This window comes from Sapajus apella, unplaced genomic scaffold, assembly GCF_009761245.1.
Source record: "Sapajus apella isolate SASKATOON/1434 unplaced genomic scaffold, GSC_monkey_1.0 scaffold15, whole genome shotgun sequence".
NCBI lineage: Eukaryota > Metazoa > Chordata > Mammalia > Primates > Cebidae > Sapajus > Sapajus apella.
Genome location: NW_022436955.1, coordinates 4,088,916 through 4,103,676, shown reverse-complemented (window position 1 = coordinate 4,103,676; position 14,761 = coordinate 4,088,916). Strand labels below are relative to the sequence as shown.

General features: G+C 39.4%; 1 long non-coding RNA gene across 1 annotated transcript; it reads left to right on the top strand.

Annotated features, from left to right (window-relative positions):
* Window positions 1-221: 221 nt before the first annotated feature.
* LOC116555493 lies at window positions 222-14,495 on the top strand. Its single transcript, XR_004270551.1, has 3 exons — window positions 222-409; window positions 12,982-12,985; window positions 14,485-14,495. It is a non-coding gene; the product is annotated as an uncharacterized LOC116555493 (long non-coding RNA).
* The last annotated feature ends 266 nt before the right edge of the window (window positions 14,496-14,761 follow it).

The window sequence follows — 14,761 nt, the reverse complement described above, 5'->3', positions numbered from 1 at the left end:
AGTTTGTGGATGATGAAGTTATTTCTGTTAGTTAGTTTTCCTTGTAACAGTCTGGTCCCTCTGCTGTAGGGCTGCTGAGGTCCACTACAGGCCCTGCTTGCCTGGGGATCACCTCCAGTGGCTGCAGAACAGTAAGGGTTGCTACCAGTTTCTTCTTCTGCTATCTTTGTCCCAGAGATCAGCCAAATGTCTGTCTGATCTCTCCTTTATGAGGTGACTCTTTGGACATATGGGGGTCAGGGAACTGCTTGAGGAGACAATCTGTCCTTTATTGGAGCTCAAGTGCTGAGCTGTGAGCTCTGTTGTTCATTCATTGCTGGGCAGGCACGTTTAGCACTGCTGCAGCAGAACTGGTAAACTCCTTTTTTTCCCCCAGGTGCTCTGTCCCAGGGGTTTAGGGCTTTATTTAGTATCTTCTGTTGTGCTGCTGCCTTTATTTTTTTTTCAGGGCTGCCCTGCCCAGTGAGGAGGCAGCCTAGTCACTGTCTGCCTGTAGAGGCTTTGCTAAGCTGCTGTGGGCTCTGCCCAGCTGCTGTGTGAACTTTCATGCTCTCCTGTTTATATGAGTGTAGTTAGAACTGCTTCGGCAATGGTGGCCCGCCTCTGTAATGGCAGACTCTCTCTGTAACGGCAGGTTGCCTTGGCAATGGTAGGTTGCCTCAGCAATGGCAAACTACCTCCGTAGTGTTGGAGTGTCTCCGTAATGGCGGGCACCCCTCTCCCACAGAACTGGACCATCCTGGGTTCAGCTGTGCTTGCTGTGAAACTCTCAACTCAGATCGTTTTCAATTGCTTTTTTTTTTTTTTTTTGTGGGAGTGGGTCCAGCTGAGCCTTATCACCTCCTGACTCCCTGACTCAGAGTCTGTTTTTTTTTTTTTTTTTTTTTTTTTTTCAGTTGAATGGTCAACTCTCTCCCAGGTGTTCCAGTCACATGTTGAAAGGGCGCCGGGATCTCTGTGATTTCCTATGGGGCGACTCGCTGTGCCAGCTGAAACAGCGGTGCTGAGATTCGTGGCAGTATTTTTGGCCAGGAATCTCCTGGCCTGGCTCCCTGTTTCAGTTCCTTTTAAATCAGATGAGTGGGCGATCTGCCTTCCCAGGTCTCCAATCGCCAGCTAAAAGGGCACCTGGACCAGTGTATTTTGTACGGAGAACCCCCGCACTAGGGTGCTGGCAAAGCAGTCATGCCGTGCTGACTTCTCAAGAGTCTCTCCTGCATTTTTTTGCTCTCCACTTGCTTGGTAAATCTTCCTCCATCCCTTTATTTTGGTCCTTTGTGTATCCTTGCATGTGAGACGGGTTTCCTGGGTACAGTACACTGATCGGTTTTGGCTTTTTATCCAATTTGCCACTCTGTTTCTTTTGATTGTGGCATTTGGTCCATTTACATTTAATGGGGTTAATATTGTTATGTGTGAATTTGATCTTGCCATTTTGATGCTAGCTGACTATTTTGCCCATTAGTTGAATCAGTTTCTTCATTGTGTCGATGGTCTTTATCATTTGGTATGTTTTTGAAGTGGCTGGTATTGGTTGTTCCTTTCTATGTTTCCTGCTTCTTTCAGGAGCTCTTGTAAAGCAGGCCTTGTGGTGATGAACTCTCTCACTAATTGCTTTTTGTAAAGGAATTTTATTTCTCCTTCACTTAGCAGGCCTAGTTTGGCTGAATATGAAATTCTAGGTTCAAAGTTCTTTTCTTTAAGGATGTTGAATGTTGGTCCCCACTCTCTTCTGGCTTGTAGGGTTTCTGCTGAGAGATCTGCTGTGAGTCTGATGGACTTCCCTTTGGGGGTAACCCGACCTTTCTTTCTGGCTGCCCTTAGCATTTTCTCCTCCATTTCAACCCTGGTGAATCTGATGATTATGTGCCTTGGGGTTGCTCTTCTTGAGGAATATCTTTGTGGTGTTCTCTGTATTTCCTGGACTTGAATATTGGCCTGCCTTACTAGGTTGGGGAAGTTTTCCTAGATAATATCCTCAAGAGTATTTTCCAGCTTGGATTCATTCTCTTCGTCACATTCAGGTATACCTATGAAACATAGATTAGGTCTTTTCACATAGTCCCATAGTTCTTGGAGACTTTGTTCATTCCTTTCTACCCTTTTTTCTCTAATCTTGCCATTTCATTTTATTTCATTGATTTGATCTTCGACCTCTGATATCCTTTCTTCTGTTTGGTCAATTTGGCTGTTGAAACTTGTGTACACTTCATGAAGTTCTCCTGTTGTGTTTTTCAGCTCCATCAATTCACTTATATTCCTCTCTAAGTTGTTGATTCTCATTAGCCTTTCGTCAAATGTGTTTTCAAGCTTCTTAGTTTCTTTGCCTTGTGGTAGAACATGTTCTTTTAGCTCAGAGAATTTTCTTATTACCCACCTTCTGTAGCCTGTTTCTGTGAATTCATCACACTAATTCTCTATCCAACCTTGTTCCTTTGCTGGTGAGGAATGTTATCCTTTGTAGGAGGAGAGGCATTCTGGTTTTGGGTGTTTTCATCCTTTTTGCACTGGTTTCTTCCCATCTTTGTGGATTTATTCACCTGTTCATCTTTGCAGTTGTTGGCTTTCAGATTGGGTCTCTGTGTACGTCTAGTTTGTTGATGATGAAGTTATTTCTGTTTGTTAGTTTTCCTTCTAACAGTCAGACCCCTCTGCTGTAGGACTGCTGAGGTCCACTCCAGGCCCTGCTTGTCTGGGGATCACCTGCAGTAGCTACAGAACAGTAAAGGTTGCTGCCAGTTTCTTCTTTTGCTATCTTTGTCACTGAAGGATACCCCCCTGATGTCAGTCTGAGCTCTCTTTTATGAGGCGACTCTTTGAATATATGGGGTTTAGGGAGCTGCTTGAGGAGACAGTCTGTCTTTCTTTTAGAGGAGCTCCAGTGGTAAGCTGTGAGCTCCATTTTGTTGGCAGGTATGTTTTAGTCTGCTGCAGCAAAACTCATAAACCTCTATTTTTTTTCCCCAGGTGCTCTGTCCTGGGGAGTTAGGGCTTTATGTATAAGTTTCTGTTGTGCTGCTGCCTTTTTTCAGAACTTTTCTACCCAGCGAGGAGGCATCCTAGTCACTGTCTGCCTGCTAGGCTTTGGTGAGCTGCTGTGAGCTTCTCCCATCTACCATATGAACTTCTCTGCAGTATTGTTTATATGGGCATAGTTTGGGCTGCCTCTGCAATGGCAGCCCACCTGTGTAATGGCAGACTCTCTCTGTAATGGCCGGCTGCCTCAGCAATGGTGGGCTGCCTCAGCAATGGCGGGCTGCCTCAGCAATGGCGGACTACTTCTCTAATGGTGGACTGCCTCAGTAATGGCAGATGCCCCAACCCCACAGAGCTGGACCATCCCTGGTTCAGCTGTGTTTGCTGTGAAACTCTCAATCCAGAGCGTTTCAGATTGCTCTTTTTCGTGGGGATGGGACCAGTCAAGCCTGATCTGCTGACTCCCTGCCTCAGATCCCTTTTGTTTTTCAGTTGTATGGGCGACCCTGTCTCCCAGATGTTACAGTTGCCTGTTGAAAAGGCACTGATATCTGTATGATTAGCACTGTGCTGGCTGAAACAGCCCTGCTGAGATTCATGGCACTTTTTTGCCTGGGAATCTCCTGGCTTGGCTCCCTGTTTTAGTTCCTTTTTTAAATTAGTTGAGTGGGTGACTCTGTCTCCCAGAAGCCCCAATTGCCAGCTAAAAGGGTGCCCAGACCCATGTATTTTGTGCAGAGACCCGCCATACCAGGGTGCTAGCCAAAACAGCTGTGCAGGCCAAAACAGCCACGCTGGCCAATACAGCTGCACTGGCGACCCATGGGGCTCCTCCACCTGGGAATCTCCTGGTCTGTTGGCAATAAAAATTCATCTGGAAATGCAGTGTCCACTCACCCTCTGGGCTTTCACTGGGAGCTGCAATCCTGAGCTGCTCCTAATCGGCCATCTTGGATCAGTCCCTGAATTTAAATTATATATGATTTCTCTTGAGTTTAAGCCTCATCTTTATCATGTAAGAACTAAGTGATCCTGAGAAACCACAATTAATTTCTTGAAAGCATTTTCAAAAAGCTAATATACGTGAAAATAACCTAACCATAAAGCATGCTAAAATGAGACTTTTTATACATATATAATACTCATGAGATATTTTATGAACATGTCAAAAAGGTTTATGTAAAAGATAGCAGTTTAAAGAAACTTTTTATTCAGACATGTATATCTTGATTTTTATTGATTTGTGCTTCCTGCTTACTTTTATAGAGAAGAAGACAAGGAACAACAGTTAAGAAATATATGGCTTTAAAAATATATATTTATTATACTTTAATTCTGGGGCACATGTGCAGATCATGCTGGCTTGTTAGATAGGTATACATGTGCCATGGTGGTGGTTTGCTGCATCTATCTCCCCATCATCTGCATTAAGTCTTTCTTCTAATGCTATCCCTCCCTGATTCCCCCACTCCTTGCTATTCCTCCCCTAGTCCCCTACCCCCCAGGCCCCAGTGTGTGATGTTCCCCTCCCTGTGTCCATGTGTTCTCATTGTTCAACATCCACTTATGAGTGAGAACATGCGGTGTTGGACTTTTTTTGTGTCTGTTTGCTGAGAACAATGGTTTCCAGTTTCATCTATGTCCCTCCAAAGGACATGGAATGTATTGTTTTTAATGGCACCTTCAGAATCTGTATCATTCATTAAGAAAATATAATTCATTTTTTTTTATCAGGCAGTTTTAGGTTCACAGCAAAAATGAGCAGAAATTTCATAGTTTCCATGTATCCTTTGTCCCTCCACTGATACAGCTTTTCCCACTATCAACATCCCATATCAGAGTGGCATATTTGTTACAATCCATGAGCCTACATTGATGCTTTATTATTACTTGAAGTCTGTGGTTTACATCAAGTTTCAGTTCTGGTATTGTACATTCTATGGATTTGGACTAAGGTATAATGACTGACATCTACCATTATCATGCAGAATAGTTTCATGGCCCTAAAAATTTTCTGTGCTCTGCCTATTCCTCCCTCCCTCTTCTCTAACCTCTGGCAACCACTGATCTGTTTACTATCTTCATAGTTTTGTCTTTTTAAAAATTTCATATAACGAAAATCATACAGTATGTAGGCTTCCCAGACTGCCTTCTTTTACCTAGTAATGTGCATTTAAAACTCCATCATGTCTTCTCATGGTTTGATAGCTCATTTTTTCTTAAGCAGGGAATAATGTTCAATTGTCTGGGTGTACTACAGCTTATTTATCCATTAACCTAATGAAAAACATTTTGCCTACTTCCAAGTTTTAGTCATTACGAATAAAGTTGTTATAAACATTCCTTTGCAGACTTTTGTGTGGACACAAGTTTTCAACTCACTTGCATAAGGAGTGTGGCTTCCAGAATGTATGGTGAGAGTTCATTTAGTTTTTTGAATGAACATCCACAGTGTCTTCCAAAGTGGTTGGGCCATATTGCATTCCCACAGGCAATGAATAAGATTTTCTGTTGGGGAACATCCTCACCAGTAGTTTGTGTCAGTATTTTTAATTTTAGACATTCTTACAGGTGTAAAGTGGTATCTCAATGTTTTATTTGTAAATCTCTAATGGCTTATGCTGTGGAGCATCTTTTCATATGCTTATTTGCATCTGTATACCTTCTTTGGTGAGGCGTCTGCATGTCTTTTGTTCATTTTTTAATCAGGTTGTTTTAAGTTCTTTATATATTTCGAATAACAGTCTTTTATGAGATATGTGTTTTGCAAGTATTTTCTCCCAGTCTGTGGCACTTATTTTCTCATTCTCTTGGCAATGTCTTTTATAGAGGAGATATTTTTAATTTTAATAAAAAGTCCAGCTTATCAATTATTTCTTTTATGGATAATGTCTTTTGTGCTATATTTAAAAAGTCTTCATCATAATCATGATAACCTTTATATTCTCCTATTATCCTCTAGGAGTTTTACAGTTTTTTATTTTAACACTTAGGTCTATAATCTATTTTGAGTTCATTTTTGTAAGGGATGAAAGGTCTAGGTCTAGATGCATTTTTTTTTTTTTTTGAGACAGAGTTTCGCTCTTGTTACCCAGGCTGAAGTGCAATGGCACAATCTCAGCTCACCACAACCTCCGCCTCCTGGCTTCAGGCAATTCTTCTGCCTCAGCCTCCTGAGTAGCTGGGATTACAGGCACACACCACAATGCCCAGCTAATTTTTTGTAGTTTTAGTAGAGACAGGGTTTCACCATGTTGACCAGGATGGTCTTGATTTCTTGACCTCATGATCCACCCACCTCAGCCTCCTAAAGTTCTGGGATTACAGGCGTGAGCCACCGCGCCCGGCCTCTAGATGCATTTTTATTGCATGTAGATGTGCATGTGTCCCAGCACCATTTGCTATGTTTCACCCTGTTTTGAAACTACTAAAAGCTGTTTGAAAGAAAAACACCTAGGCAGCAACTTGGACTCACACACATTTTTCTGATACAACATGAAAATAACCCTACTCTACTTTCAAAGAAAATAATGTATATAGAAAACAAACATTTAATGCATTCTGTTGAAGAAAAACTGAATACAAATTGAATACAACAGAAAATGAGTAAGAGAGGGAACCCAGAATGATCCTTGTGGGCCACAGTAAACAGCTATATCCATCCCACTGTGTCTGTGGTTGCTGTGCTTGCAATAAAACTTCTATAAACTTGTATTGCCCATGGCATCTTCACTAAGGCAGATCACTGTGAAAAGTGCCATAGAGACCTATTTAGTCACTGGTGGCCTGCTGAGCTCTTTCCTCTGGGTACTAGTGCCTATATTCTACGGATTGTAGGCCAAAGATAGAATTACTTCCAGGAGCACTATAAGTTGGGACTTCAATATAAATATTCAAAATGGAGATTGTTAAGGAGCAATTAAGATTTAGTAACATGGTTTAAGTAAGTAACAACTCATATAATTGTGAGTTAAAATATTCTTCAATCAGATTCCGTAGAAGTAGAGCCTGAGTAGACTATTTGTGAAAAGCATTAATAAAAGGAATGTTCTCACGGCAATCCCACAAGAAAGTGAATAAGCAGGATAGAGAGAGGAAGTTAAGGAACGATGTTATATCTAGTCTCAGCTAGTTCCATTGCAAGCTCTGAAGCCTAAATGACCCCATGGCTTTGAGCAACATGGAAATAAGGGGACTGAGTTGTTGTACAGTGTCATTCTAGTATTGGCTGCAGGCTGCCCCAGGACATACACTTTCAGGCACTTCCTAGTTGCTTCCAAAGGCAATTCTCTACAGAAGAAACTGTTATGAGGTGACAGTCAAGAATGCACATTATAGCTGGGGCATTCAAAGAGATTAGAGCTGAGCACCAACAGCATCTATGGGAGGTCATCTTTGCACCGCTAGAATGAGTTGCTGCTTTCATGAAGTTTGTTATCAAGCACAGGCTCTCCATAATTCTGGTTGGTCACAATCTGGGGAGAAATTCATAAGAAGGAGGCAGGTGAGACATATTTCTCTAGTCTTGCATTAGTCCTAAACCATAACATCATCTGTTGTTTCTGCGGTCATTCCAATTTCCTCTTTTCCTTGGCTGCCTGTTCCATTGATCTACATGGCTTTCAATGTGGAATATCAGCCTCTTATCCCTGAGGAGCCTGAAGTCCTGGTTAACATGGTCTCATCAGGCTGTAGATGTAGTAATTCCACACTTACAGTTATATTTTGGCTTAGAAATATCAAGAGATGCCTCAGTGGATCAGCTGACTGCAAAATGTATGCCCCCCTGCCAGCATTAAATGGCAGCATAGCTACTTAAAGTGTTGTAACTCCTTTTTTGTTGTGCTCATTTTCTACCCTAAAGTTACCAGATGGTGGGCATGGCATTGAGTGAAGTGGGACTCTTGCTATGTGTCTTGGTAGGGAAAGTCCCCATCGGGAACCCAGACCTCTGGGCCCACAGAACCTACATATGGGGAAGGAGCAGATAGCTCTAGTACCTCAAGTGATAAGTGGAAGTGATGGTGGGAGTGGTTACTCTTATTCTCAAAACTTGTTTCTCACACTTTTTTTTTTTTTTTTTTTTTTACCTGTTAGATACCTACCTCAATTTAAAGTATATACTGCACCTCAAAAGATGTACTTTCAGGGAGTGTCATCTCCAAGTTGATTCCTCAGCTGCATATTTTAAAGACAATTCCTGTACTTTTTCAGAGCAACTTCTGAATGATATTGTTTGCAGCAAATGTAGTGATTCTCAAAGTCATGTGCCTCAGGATGCTCTTCCTTTGTTTTAAAGTTGCAAAGTGTATCCCTTGACACAAAGTAAAGTTATACAGTATCCTGTGTCGGAAGGTCAGGTGCTCTATGAGTCCTCAAATAATGATTAGGAGCTGGGGGCAAAAAAGAAAGGCACATATGGAGAATGGGTCAATATCTGTTTGAATAAGTCATTGTCCTTGCTAGAGAAGAAGGAATTTGCTGTAATCAACTTTCCACCAAAGGGTTGGCTGTTCTTCTAGGAAGCTGGGACTATATCAGGGGCACAGTGTAGGTCTCATTTGCTGACAGAGCACTCATCAGCAGCAGGAGCTAAATCACACTTGATAAAAGGAGGCTGTGCTAGGATGCCTATCTCATGATTCACTGATCAAAGACCACCATGGCAACTCCATTAAAAAGTCACTGCAGCCAGGTAGGTGGCCCACGCCTGTAATCCCAGCACTTTGGGAGACTGAGATGGGCAGATCACAATGTCAGGAGATTGAGACCAGCCTGGCCAATATGGTGAAACCCCATCTCTACTAAAAATAGAAAAAAATTAGCTGGCCATGGTGGCACATGCCTGTAATACCAGCTACTCGGGAGGCTGAGGCAGGAGAATTGCTTGAACCTGGGAGACAAAGGTTGCAGTGAGTTGAGCTCATACCACTTCACTCTAGCCTGCATGACAGAGCAAGACTCCATTTCAAAAAAAAAATACAAAAAATTATATTACACAAGCGTTCAGGTAATTAAGAAAAAAGTTTTGCTAACATCAACTCTCTGAGTCATTCTATTCTCACTTCATTGTCTCTTTTGTAATGGGTGCTCTCTGATAGGCACTAACATCTAATATGAGAGTCCTGCACTTTGTGCCAACTGCTTTAGGACTCTTCAATGCCTCCTCTTACAGTCTTCTTATCTCAACTTTCTAATCTTGCTCTAAGTGGCACTTTCTATATATATGGCTAGTAGATTAGCATAAATGGAGTGAAGGAGAGAGACATGGAGAGTAGTTGAATCGTCCATCAGAAATAAGAGAAGCATAAAGATGGCCAAGTCAATACAGAAAAGAAAAAAGCCAGTGTTTTTGTTTTAACTTTATTTACAACAGAAATGTATGAAGGTGTTTTATGCTTCTAGGGGAATAGCACAGAAATGACTTAGCTCAAGATTACCCTGACACTGGTATTGGATTGGAAGACAAGGAGGCCAATTGGTGGGGAAGGGATGATAATGGTAGCAAATGCTCCAGTTCTGACATACAGTGAGGTTTTTGAAAATGAAAAAAAAAATGATGAGTTTGATAGATAATAAAAAGGTTGAATCTAGAATTTGGTGATTGATTAAGATGTAAAGCTTAGGGGAGATTAAATTTTTAAAAGTTCAGGGAGTTTGGGCATTATCTGGTCTCACAGGACAACAGGATAATTCTTTATTCAGCATGTTAAGATCACCTAACAGAAAAATACAGGTGGTGCTCCCACCTGGTATTTAAAAGATCTTTCTATAATTATCACACTATGTAAATTCTGCAATAATATTCTTGATAATTGGTACAGTATTGTTGCATTAGTTTTTGAAATGTGTGTTTTTGCCTCAAATACACTGAACCACAGCTTCAGCTGCTTTAATTTTTTCTTCCCTTCTGGAAGTTAATAATGCTCCTGAAAAAGCAATTAAACTGAAAAATAAAGCTTCATTTTGAAGAATAAGCAGCTTGCAACCTGGTTTAACGCTGAGATGGCACTAATAACACAGCACTTATGATCTAAGGGAGAAAATGAAAAGTCTTTATTATTTCCCCAAATGATGAAACAACCAGGGCCTAAAGACACACTATCACCATTTATTGCACTAGATAACGTGCATTTTTGTAAATGAAATGCTTGCTTCTGAGCACTATATCTGCTACTTTAGTGATTTGGCTAAATAGTTAATTTGATCTCAAAACATAAAGAGCTCTAATGTCATTTCAAGACTCAGAAGCCAAGTGGAAAGGTTAGAGAAAACAAAACTAAGCAGAGCCAATGAGGCAGCCTCTACTCGGAGGTACCTGATGGGGCATGAATACTCATTTGTTTGAACCTAGAGAAAATAATCTTTGTATTTTAAGACCAGCCTATTGTAAGAAAACCTTCTTTCTAATCCCAGCACTGCTTTCAGCAAGGCGAAGGATTAGACAGGTAGGTTATTTTAGTAAAATAAAAGTGAAACTTGGCTTTTAAATGTGAGATTTAATCCTTGCTTTCTCTATTAGCCTTGAGAAATTGGACTCGCTCTTGTAGTTGGCATGCTGAGTCGTTTTAGCACAGAAAAAAAAAAAAAAGCTTTTCACAGACAGCACTTATGCTCCAAAAATGAGTACATCTTTATTCAACTTGACCCTTCATTTGGAAACTGCTATCCTAAAGATAAAATGTTGTATTTAACGTAAAAGCCATTTTAAATAAATGATTTAAAGTTAAAAAAAAATGCCTAGTATTTCAAAACTTTCAATGCCAACACTGATGGTGGCAAGAAGTGGTCACTATGCTTAGCTCTTCTGATGGTGGTGAGTAGATGATTAGGATGAGGATTGTGTCTTCTGAATGAAAGCCGTGCATCTCTAATTATCATAGACACCCTCACGCCATGCAGCATACACTGACTTTGAGAGCAGAGCAAAGTATATAACGCTTGTTTTCTTTCCAGAAAGATTCAAGTTCCATGTTAACAGAGGCAAAGGAATCTATGCCTTATTCTACTGTCACCCCCAATTTTTCCCCATTGGTTGCTAGAAAAATCTGTCCAGAGCACTTAACTTATTTCAGGTGCTTTCTAAATCACCTATATTCTCTCTCTTAATGGTTTTAGGGAAATTTTTTATCCAAATAATTTCAATTTCCTCAATTTTTTCATTTTAAGTTTTCTTGTAGTGAAGATCTGCTTTCAGTTTTTGTATGTAAGAGAAAGTACAGTTGACCTAACCCAAGCATTAGGGGCACCAACCCCTCCACCCCTGAAGTTGGAAATGCATGTATTCCTTTGATTTCCCTAAAACTGAACTAATAGCCTACTGTTGACTGGAAACCTTACAGGTAACATAAACAGTTGACTAACACATAAATAGAGTAGTACCTACGTATATTTTACACATCTGTTCCATACCTAGCACTTTCTTAATTTTTTCAGTGTTTCTAAGGTACAAGGTTCATCTGTGATTTTTTTTTTAAATTATACTTTAAGTTCTGGGATACTTGTCCAGAACATGCAGGTTATGCAGGTTTGTTACATAGGTGTATATGTGCCATGGTGGTTTGCTGCACCCATCAACTCATCATCTGCATTAGATATTTGTCCTAATGGTCTCCCTCCCCATCCCCACAACCTCCAACAGGCCGTGGTGTGTGATGTTGCCCTCCTTGTGTCCATGTGTTCTCATTGTACAACTCCCATTTATGAGTAAGAACATGCAATGTTTGGTTTTCTGTTCCTGTGTTAGTTTGCTGAAAATGATGGTTTCCAGCTTCATCCATGTCTCTGCAAAGGACATGAACTCGTCCTTTTTTATGGCTGCATAGTATTCCATGGTATATATGTGCTGCATTTTCTTTATCCAGTTTATCATTGATGGGCATTTGGGTTGGTTCCAAGTCGTTGCTATTGTGAACAGTACTGCAATAAACATACATGTGCATGTGTCTCTATAGTAAAATGACTTATAATCCTTTGGGTATATAACCAGTAATGGGATTGCTGGGTCAAATGGTATTTCTGGTTCTAGATCCTTGAGGAATTGCCACATTATCTTCCACAATGGAGCTAATTTACACTCCCAACAACAGTGTAAAAGTGTTCCTATTTCTGCACGTCCTCTCCAGCATCTGTTGTTTCCTGACTTTTTAATGATTGCCATTCTAACTGGTGCGAAATGGTATCTCATTGTGATTTTGGTTTGCATTTCTCTAATGACCAGTGATGATGAGCTTTTATTCATATGTTTGTTGGCTAGATAAATGTCTTCTTTTGACAAGTTTCTGTTCATATCCTTTTCACACTTTTTGATGGGGTTGTTTGCTTATTTCTTGTACATTTGTTTAAGTTCTTTCTGGATATTAGCCCTTTGTCAGATGGACGGATTGCAAAAATTTTCTTCCATTCTGTAGGTTGCCTGTTCATTCTGATGATAGTTTCTTTTGCTGTGAAGAAGCTCTTTAGTTTAATTAGAGCCTATTTGTCTTTTGGCTTTAATTGCCATTGCCTTTTGTATTTTAGTCATAAAGTCTTTGCCTTTTGGCTTTTATTGCCATTGCTTTTTGTGTTTTTATTTTGGCTTTTATTGCCATTGCTTTTTGTGTTTTAGTCATACAGTCTTTGCCCATGCCTATGTCCTGAATGGTACTGCCTAGGTTTTCTTCTAGAGTTTTTACGGTTTTAGGTCTTACATTTAAGTATTTAATCCATCTCGAGTTAATTTTTTGTGTAAAGTGTAAAAAAGGGTACAGTTTCAGTTTTCTGCACATAGCTAGCCAGTTTTCCCAACACCATTTATTAAATAGGGAATCCTTTCTCCATTGCTTTTCTCACGTTTGTCAAATATCAGATGATTGTAAATTTGTGGCATTATTTCTGAGGACTCTGTTCTGTTCCATTGGTTTATATATCTGGCAACAGATATATAAACCAATGGTACCAGGTATATAAACCATGGTACCAATATCATGCTGTTTTGGTGCTATAGCCTTGTAGTATAGTTAGAAGTCAGGTAGTGTGATACCTCCAGCTTTGTTCTTTTCACTTAGGATTGTCTTGGCTATACAGGCTCTTTTTTTGGTTTTACATGATACTTAAAATAGTTTTTTCTAATTCTGTGAAGAAAGTCAATGGTATCTTGATGGGGATAGCATTGACTCTATAAATTCCTTTGGGAAGTATGGCCATTTTCATGATATTAATTCTTCCTATCCATGAGCAAGGAATTTTTTTCATTTGTTTGTGTTCTATTTCCTTGAGCAGTGGTTTGTGGTTATCCTTGAAGAGGACCTTCAAATCCCTTGTAAGTATTCCTAGGTGTCTTATTCTCTTTGTAGCAGTTGTGAATGGGAGTTCATTCATGATTTGGCTCTCTGTCTATTATTGGTTTATAGGAGTGCTTGTGATTTTTGCATATTGATTTTGTATCTTGAAGATTTTGCTGAAGTTGCTTATTAGCTTAAGGAGATTTTGGGCTGACACAATGAAGCTTTCTAAATATATATTCATGTCATCTGCAAACAGAGACAATTTTTCTTCTCTTCCTATTTGAATATGCTTTATTTCTTTCTCTTGCCTGCTTGTCCTGGTTTAAATGGTTAAAATTTCCAAAAACGTTTTATTTATTGAAAAAATATATGTACAGTGAACCCACACAGTTCAAATTAAGCTGTTCAGGATCAACTGTACTTATCTCATCTACATTTATGAAAGTAGCCTCTTCTTACAAAGCTTCTGGAAAGACTGAAAGAACAAAAGCATGAAAAGTTGGAATAGCTGAAGAAACAAAAAAGAAGAGGGAGACTATTAATACAAATATCACAGGGTTGCTACTGCCCCCATTCAGAAGCCTACAAGTTCTAGCCTTCCTTCCTTCTGTTCTATCCTCTGCCGTCTGTTTTCTAGTCATCTAACATACTTTGCAGACACTTGACTCCTTTGATACAGAAGGGAGCCTATAAAAGAGTAAATGTGAACCTGAGAGAAAACTGTCCCCATCTGGCATAGATTAGGATCCTTTGTGGAGAGCTGCTTGGCAATAACAATGTTTTTAAAAATTACATGTTTGAATTCAAAAGTTTATTTTTCAAATCTAAAGAGGAATAGTTCTATGTGTGCTCAGACTTATGTACATGGATGGGCACTGCAAAATTGTTCTAACATTTTTCTATTATTAAATAGGAAAAAGTGCACAAATGCCTGACAGTAGGTTCATGATTAAGTAAATTCTAGTCTATATCCATAGTATGCAATTTTACACATAATGTACTACCTATGAATAAACTGAATAAAAAGATCTTCAAAATCTATAGTAAATTAAAAATATCATAGAGATCTTTTTCAATATTTATTGACCATTATTTTTCAATATTCATTTACTATTTTCAATACTTATTTCAATAACTATATTACTCCATGTTGAATAGAAGAACCCTCTCCAAAAATTTTTAATTATTTCATGTCCCTTTATTTTCAAATTGTAGGCAAATGAAGAAAACAAATGTCCCAAAGTTTTTTTGATGTAGACAGAGTAAATATCTTCTGATAATAAAATCCCAAATAGTCATAACTTCAAGGATTCTTTATTAGATTCGATTCCAATTCAGTCACATCGATGTCCTTCAGTTTTGATTAGCTTCATCTACAAATACTTTTGTACTCAGGAAAGATATGTCTAATTTGTTGTGTTTTGTTTCTTTTCAAACTATGTGCCTGAATGTTGAATTTAGATAGTAGACAGTGTAATTGTTATAGTCATGGTTATTATCATTAATATGTAGAATTTATT